Source organism: Muscardinus avellanarius, assembly GCF_963383645.1.
Source record: "Muscardinus avellanarius genome assembly, chromosome: 9".
NCBI classification, from domain to species: Eukaryota; Metazoa; Chordata; class Mammalia; order Rodentia; family Gliridae; genus Muscardinus; species Muscardinus avellanarius.
Genome location: NC_137795.1, coordinates 90076670 through 90083462, shown reverse-complemented (window position 1 = coordinate 90083462; position 6793 = coordinate 90076670).

Genomic DNA, 6793 nt, shown 5'->3' with positions numbered 1-6793 from the left:
AGTATAAAATGGGTCTGAGAGTGTAGCCCGAGGTACGAGGGCTTCCAGGAACCCCAGTACCACCAAAAAAAAAAAAAAAAAAAAAGAATGCCCCTGGGTTCAATCTCCAGTACCACACACAAAAATTAATCTTAATTTATCCCTTTCTCCTTCTCTTTCTTTATATAGATCTGAAATTCCAGCCTGTTATCATTTACCTATTCCCTAAAGGCTTCTTTTAATATTGCTTGCAGAGCAAGTCTGTTGGTGATGAATTCCCTCCATTTTTTGCTTGTCTGAGAAAGTATTGATCCTTTACTGTTAAAGAATAAGCTCACTGGGTCTAGGATTGTAGGTCGGTGGATTTTCCTCTTGCCTCCGCTCTCTGCTCACTTGCAGAGTTTCTGACGGGAAGCGCACCGTGACAATTATTCTCGATTCTATGTAGGTTAAGGTGGGCTTGTCCCGCTGACTTCTTTCGAGACTTTGATTTTCTACAGTCTGGTTATGACGTGCCTACGGAGAGTTTTTGTTATTTATTCTCTACGGTGTTCTCTGAGCTTCCAAGATAGATGGCTTGATATGCATTCATTTGAGGAGAATCGCAACCATATTACTTCAAATATTTCTCCTACTCTGTTCTTTCCTCTCCAGTTACTATTCCAGCCACTTTTAAAATTGCCACCACGGTCCGTGGGTGTTCGACTCCAGGCTGGCTTTTCTTTCCCTTCTTTGTTCTCTTTTGCGCTTCAGTTTGAGAGGTTTCTAGGGACCACACCTTGAGTCTCCCTTATTCCTTGCCTGGCCGTATCCAGACCACTAATCATGAGCCCGTCAAAGACATGCTTCATTGCTGTCAGTGTCTCTCATTCCTCCGCTTTTGGTTCTTTCTTAAAAGTTTCCATCTTTCTGCTGCCCACATTCCCCATCCGCTCTTGCTTGTTTACTTTTCCCATCAGAGCCCTTGACATATTGATCACTGTTATTTTAAATTCCCCGCATGATCATTCTCAAATCGACATCACACTGGACTCCGGAGCAGGTGCTCTCTGTCCTTTCGGGCTGTCTTCTTCTTGCCTTTCAGCGTGCTTTGTAACTCCTTGTTGACGGATGGACGTGCTGTCTTAGTAGGAACTGGCGCAAATAGAGCTTTGGCGATGCTTTATATTAAGCTCAGACAGGACCTAGCATGTTCGGGGTTGAAAGCAGGAATGGATGCCAGAGGCTTCGAATTCCTCGACTGTTCTTGTTTTGACTCCCCTCTTGTCTTGGGCTTCCCTAGGTCTCATCTTCTAAGAAAGTCAATGTCTTGCAACTCTTTCAGGTTTAATCCTTAGTGATTATACTCGACTCCTGTTGGTGCGGTGGGAAGGTATGCGAGAAAGAAAATGTCCCATAATCTTAGGATTAAATATCAGACTTTTGGTGGGTGGCTGCGCCGTAAACCTCACCAGTGTTTCTTAGCTGAGCCCCTCCCCTTTCTTAGGTGAGAGAAGGAGGCAAAAAGGGACTGGATTGGGGCCGTTTCCCTTCCCCCAAATCAGATAAAGCTCTGGTGGTCTCCCAACAGACTGCGCTTTGTCTTTCTTTCTTTCTTTCTTTCTTTCTTTCTTTCTTTCTTTCTTTCTTTCTTTCTTTAATTGATGCACAAGTAGATGTCCATTGGGGGGGCAGTGCGATATTCTGACATAAAGTATATAGTGTGCAATAACCCAAACAGAGTGATACGCACATCCGTCCCTTCAAACACGGATCATTTCTTGGTGTTGGAAACATTCAACCTCTTCTTCCAAAGAGTCAGCCTGTGTTATAGAAAAGGCTCTGGGTAGATGTCAAAATGGTTCCATTTCTCCACTCTGCAGAGACACCCAGAGAATTTTTCTTGATTCTTCACCAGAAGAACCTGGTGGTATTCCTAGGGGCAAGACCCATAAATGCAGGGGGAAGGGACCCCTAAAGCCTTGGGGTAAGGAGTCCCACTCACATGCAAGCCTCTAATTTCATCAAATTTACCATGTAAATTACCATGTAAATCTTCCTATCAGCTAATGGCGCCAGCAGCTCCCCCCGCCCAGGTAAATAGATCCCAGCTGTGACTCTGGGTTTGCTGTCTCTCTCTATATTTCAGGGCCTCACTTTGGCCTGTGACCCCAATTTTCTGGTAGGTCCCAGAAAAGCCATTGATTTTCAGTTTGTTTAGTTTTTTGCTTGTTAAAAAAACAAGAGTGACAAGTTTCCAAGAGTTTTCAAGCTCTTTACATGTAAGAGCTGAAACCAGAAGTCCCTGAACTTTTAGAACAGGCAGTGAACCTACCTGCCCTTTGCTCCAGAGGAGACATTATTTTTATTATACTGGACAGGAAATAAATCTGCCCTTCACTCCAGAGGGAAACCTTATCTACATCTTCCAAGGCTGTTTATTGTTTTAACATCTTTGAAAAGACAGTCTGATGTGCAGAATGTAAAAGATCCATGGAGAACTCTCAATCGAAGCATAAAATATTGGAAAAACGGCGTTGAAAATTGGGTTTAAAGCGGGAGTTGGCCGGGCGTGGTGGCGCACGCTTGTAATCCCCGCGCTTGGGAGGCTGAGACAGGAGGATCGCACAGGTTCGAAGCCAGCCTCAGCTACTGAGTGAGGCTCTCAGCAACTTAGTGAGACCCTGTTTCTAAATAAAATATAAAATAGGTCTGGGAGTATAGCCCGGAGGTAGAAAAGTCCCTGGATTCCAACCTCAGTACAAAAAAAAAAAGTGCAGGAGTTGTCACTAGGTATGTTGGCACATGCTGTACTGCCAGAAATTTGAGAGGCTAAAGCGTGAGGATTGCAAGTTTGAGGCCAGCCTGGGCAACTTGGCAAGACCCATTCTCAAAATAAAAAGGTCTGGGATGTGACTCAGTGGCCGAGCACCCCTGGGTTCAATCCTCAGTACTACTGAAAAAAACAAGAACAAAAAAAAAGCCACTGGTCCTCAGCCTTGTCCAGTAGCATCATCTGGACAGATTTTTACAAAATCGTTGTCCAGGAGTTCTGATTTCATTGATGTGGGGTAGAGACCCAAGCATCAATACTTTGCACAGTCCCCCATCATGTAATCCTAATAATGTACACCCTGAATGGAGACCGTCTGCCTAAAAGATAAGGTGTGTGTGTGTCTATGTGTTATATATATATATATATATATATATATATGTATTTGTTTTTTATTGATGTGCAATTATTGTATGTATTTATGAAGTACAATGTGATATTTTGGCATAAAGTAATGATAGTTTATATTTAATACATTGTATATATTCATGTATATGTGCATGTGTGTAATATATATTTAAATATATTATGGGGGATACTGGGGATTGAACCTAGGGGCATTCTACCTCTGAACTATACATCCAGCTTATTTATTCATTTATTATTTGTTTACTTATTTTGCGGTACTAGGGATGGAACTCAGGGGCACTCTACCTCTGAGCCATACCTCCAGACCTATTTTTTATTCTTTATTTTGAAAAAGGGCCTCACTAAGTTGTAGAGGGCCTGGCTAAGTGGCTGAGCCAGCCCTTTCCATTGTGAAACAGAGTCTGACCAAGTTGCTGAGGGCCTTGCTAAGTTGCTCAGGCTGGCCGCGAACCTGTGGTCCTCCTGTCTCACTCAACAGGTACGTGTCACCATGCCAGGCTAGCAGTGTATATTTTTATCGCCGTGCTCCCCAAACTTTACCGGGCATTCAAAATACCCGGGGCGTATGCAATGCAGAGGCAGGCCCCACAGGTAGGAGCAGGGCCGGGATTCTGTCTGACAAGCTCCCTGGTGGCACACAGGTGTTGGCTCACTGGGAATAGACTTTTCATTATAATCTGTGTCTACTTCCAGGCTTTTATACTTTGGGCTTGACATACATGTTCAGTCATTTATCGTGTATGAAAACAGAGGGCAATCTGAGCCTGGAAGATGGTTCTTGATGGGAAAGCGAGGCCTATCCTTCCCCAGGACCACAGAAATACCCTGGGCACTGAGATCATGGGAAATTTTACATGTATTTCAGGATGTTGAAACTAGAGATTTGGAACACAGGGTCACCAAGCCCTAAGCAACAATTCTTTTCTAAACCTTACATTTCTTAAACATTAATGGTAACAGCTGGGAAGGGATCTATAAACTTGGATCCAAGTGTCAGAGAAATAAAAAATAAAACCTCAGAACTGCTGGAGTAAAAGCTCCATCAGGTATAAGCAAGCCCCTAAAGAACATTGATCAACTTGTTTTCACTTCTCCTACTGGAAGTAAGGGAAATGGTCTCCGAACCTCCTCCTCCCACTCTCCTGGCTTAATTTCCACAGGTCACGGTTTCATCAGCCTCCGTGACAGCCAAGCCAGCTCCTGGACCATCTACCTCTCTGCAGCAAAGGGACAGAAACACTCTTCCAGTACCAGGGCTGCTCAGTATCAGGCCGTTCCCAACCTAGCGACCTGTCCCCTTTCCAGCTTAAACAAATACCTTTCGGGCTATACAAGTCTTTCATTTGTTTTCCAGAGTAAACTGAAGATTCCTAGACAGGAGCCAGGTGCCGGAGGGGCCCCAAGGACACACAGAGACATGCCTGTTAAATATTGATCCTGTTGATGTCCCTGGGGCAGGAGGGAGGAGGAAGCTCTGACGCTGTCTTCTTTGACATGCCTCCTTAACCAAGTTAATACCTGTCCACCCACCAGCTGCCTCTGGGAGCATTTTAGAAATACCACCTCACAATGATGAGATAGGTCATCCTTCCCCACCGGGCCTGGCTTCTTGCGCTTTCTAATGCTGAGATTGACACAGAGGGCTTGGCTCTCCGTGACCTCTGCGTCTCTCTCATCTGTCAGGAAAGAAAAGTGCCAGGGTGAGGCCCTTAGAGCTGAGGGAAGAAGATGGCCACAGGCAGCTAGCTAAGCAGGAGAGCATAAGCCCCGGGCTTCTTTAGCGTGGGATGTGCATAGCAGGTGTGTTCATTCAATATATCTTTATGATGCGCTGGTGTGTGTGCTCAGGTGCTGAGGATCCAAACTAAAAAAGCCTTGGCTCTGCCCTCAAAGGCCATGCAAGCCCCAAACCTAAGGTAATGCTTTTGTAAGTCTAGGCCAAATGGTTTAAATATTTAAATATATATATATATGTTTAAATAAATACTTAAATATATATATATCTTGATTTACTCATTGAGAGAAGTGGGCATTTTGTCATCCCAGGTTGGTAGAGGCTAATAGTTAAATCATTATGAAAAGGCACAGTGGCCCTACAGGATGGAAATAGACTCTTCAGCTCATTCTAGATGCTTCATATTAAAACATTACCCACAGCTGGGCACAGTGGCACATGCCTGTCATCCCAGTACTTGGAAGGCTAAGACAGGAGAATCATAGGTTCGAAGCCAGCGTCAGCAATTTAGTGAGGCTTTTGGCAACTCAGTGAGACCCTGTTTCAAAATAATACAAGAGCTGGGGCCAGGCTTGATGGTGCACACCTCTTAATCTTAGTACTTGGGAAGCGGAGACAGGAGGATCACATGTTCAGTTTCGAGACCAATGTTAGCAACCTAGTGAGACTGTCAGCAACCTAGGGAGATTCTGCTTCAAAACAAAAAATGAAGACAAAAAGAGCTAGGGGTATATCTAGAAGGCAGAACGCCCTTGGGTTCAATCCCCAGTACCAAAAAAAAAATTTTAATTACCCATAATTCTCCCAGGATGGTGATCCTGACCCACGTGGGGGGAGAACCTATAGGAACGGCACGCCGCCCATCCATCAGCGGTATTTCTTTAGCCAGCAAGGGAGGCCATGCCCCTGTTTCCTCCCTAAATTCCTTCTCAGGGCTACAAAACAGAAAATGCAAAGGTTTCAAGAGCCAGGCAGATAATAGAGGGCCAGAGGGGCCAGAAGACCAGAGGAGCTACAGGAACTCTGTGCACTTTAAAAGTATTCATACTCAAAAACAAAGTCAAGGACACACTGCTGGCCTCTTTGCTTTCTCGGCCACAAAGTGGAATTGGTCTTAGAGAAGCCTTCATTTCCCTGTAAGTCTGGGCACATGATTTCATCTTCTCCGCAGTTACATATGGATAAAAATACCCAGTTTGCAGCCAGGCGTGGTGGCGCACGCTTGTAATCCCAGTACTTGGGAGGCTGAGACAGGAGGATTGCAGGTTCAAGGACAGCCTCAGCAATTAATGAGACTCTCATCAACCTAGCAAGACCCTGTTTCAAAATAAAAATTAAAAAATAGGGCTGAGAGTGTAGCTTGGAGGTAGGATGTCCCTGGGCTCAATCTCCAGTACTACACGCATACACACACACAGAAATCCATCTTGCACACATCACCAGGTGGTTGTAATAATTTAATTATCCAATATCTATAAAGCATTTTAAAACCATAAATCATTACAAAACTGCAAGCCACTTAACCAATATCAAGCCTTCCTTATCTCTGAATGTTTAATTTATGCTCCGTCTCTCTTAGAACTTAGGGACATGCATTCCGATCTGTTTTCCAGAGTTCCACTTATCATATTTGGGGGGGGGGGGGAGAAAGTACTCTTTTCCTGTTGCCCTAACTTGTTGAGCGCATGGCTCGTACGATTGTTGACTGGCCGCCTGCAGCAAATCAAATTTACAAATGTTTACTAGCTGTTGAGCTTGGCCTTGTAGGAGATAAGCAGGAACGACAACAAGAGATTCACTTTCTGCATGAAAGGAGCAAATTTCCCAGCTGCACTGCAGCACCCGTATATTCTAAAGGAGGGAAAATGCCCTCTGCTCCCTAGATGCCTCAATACACC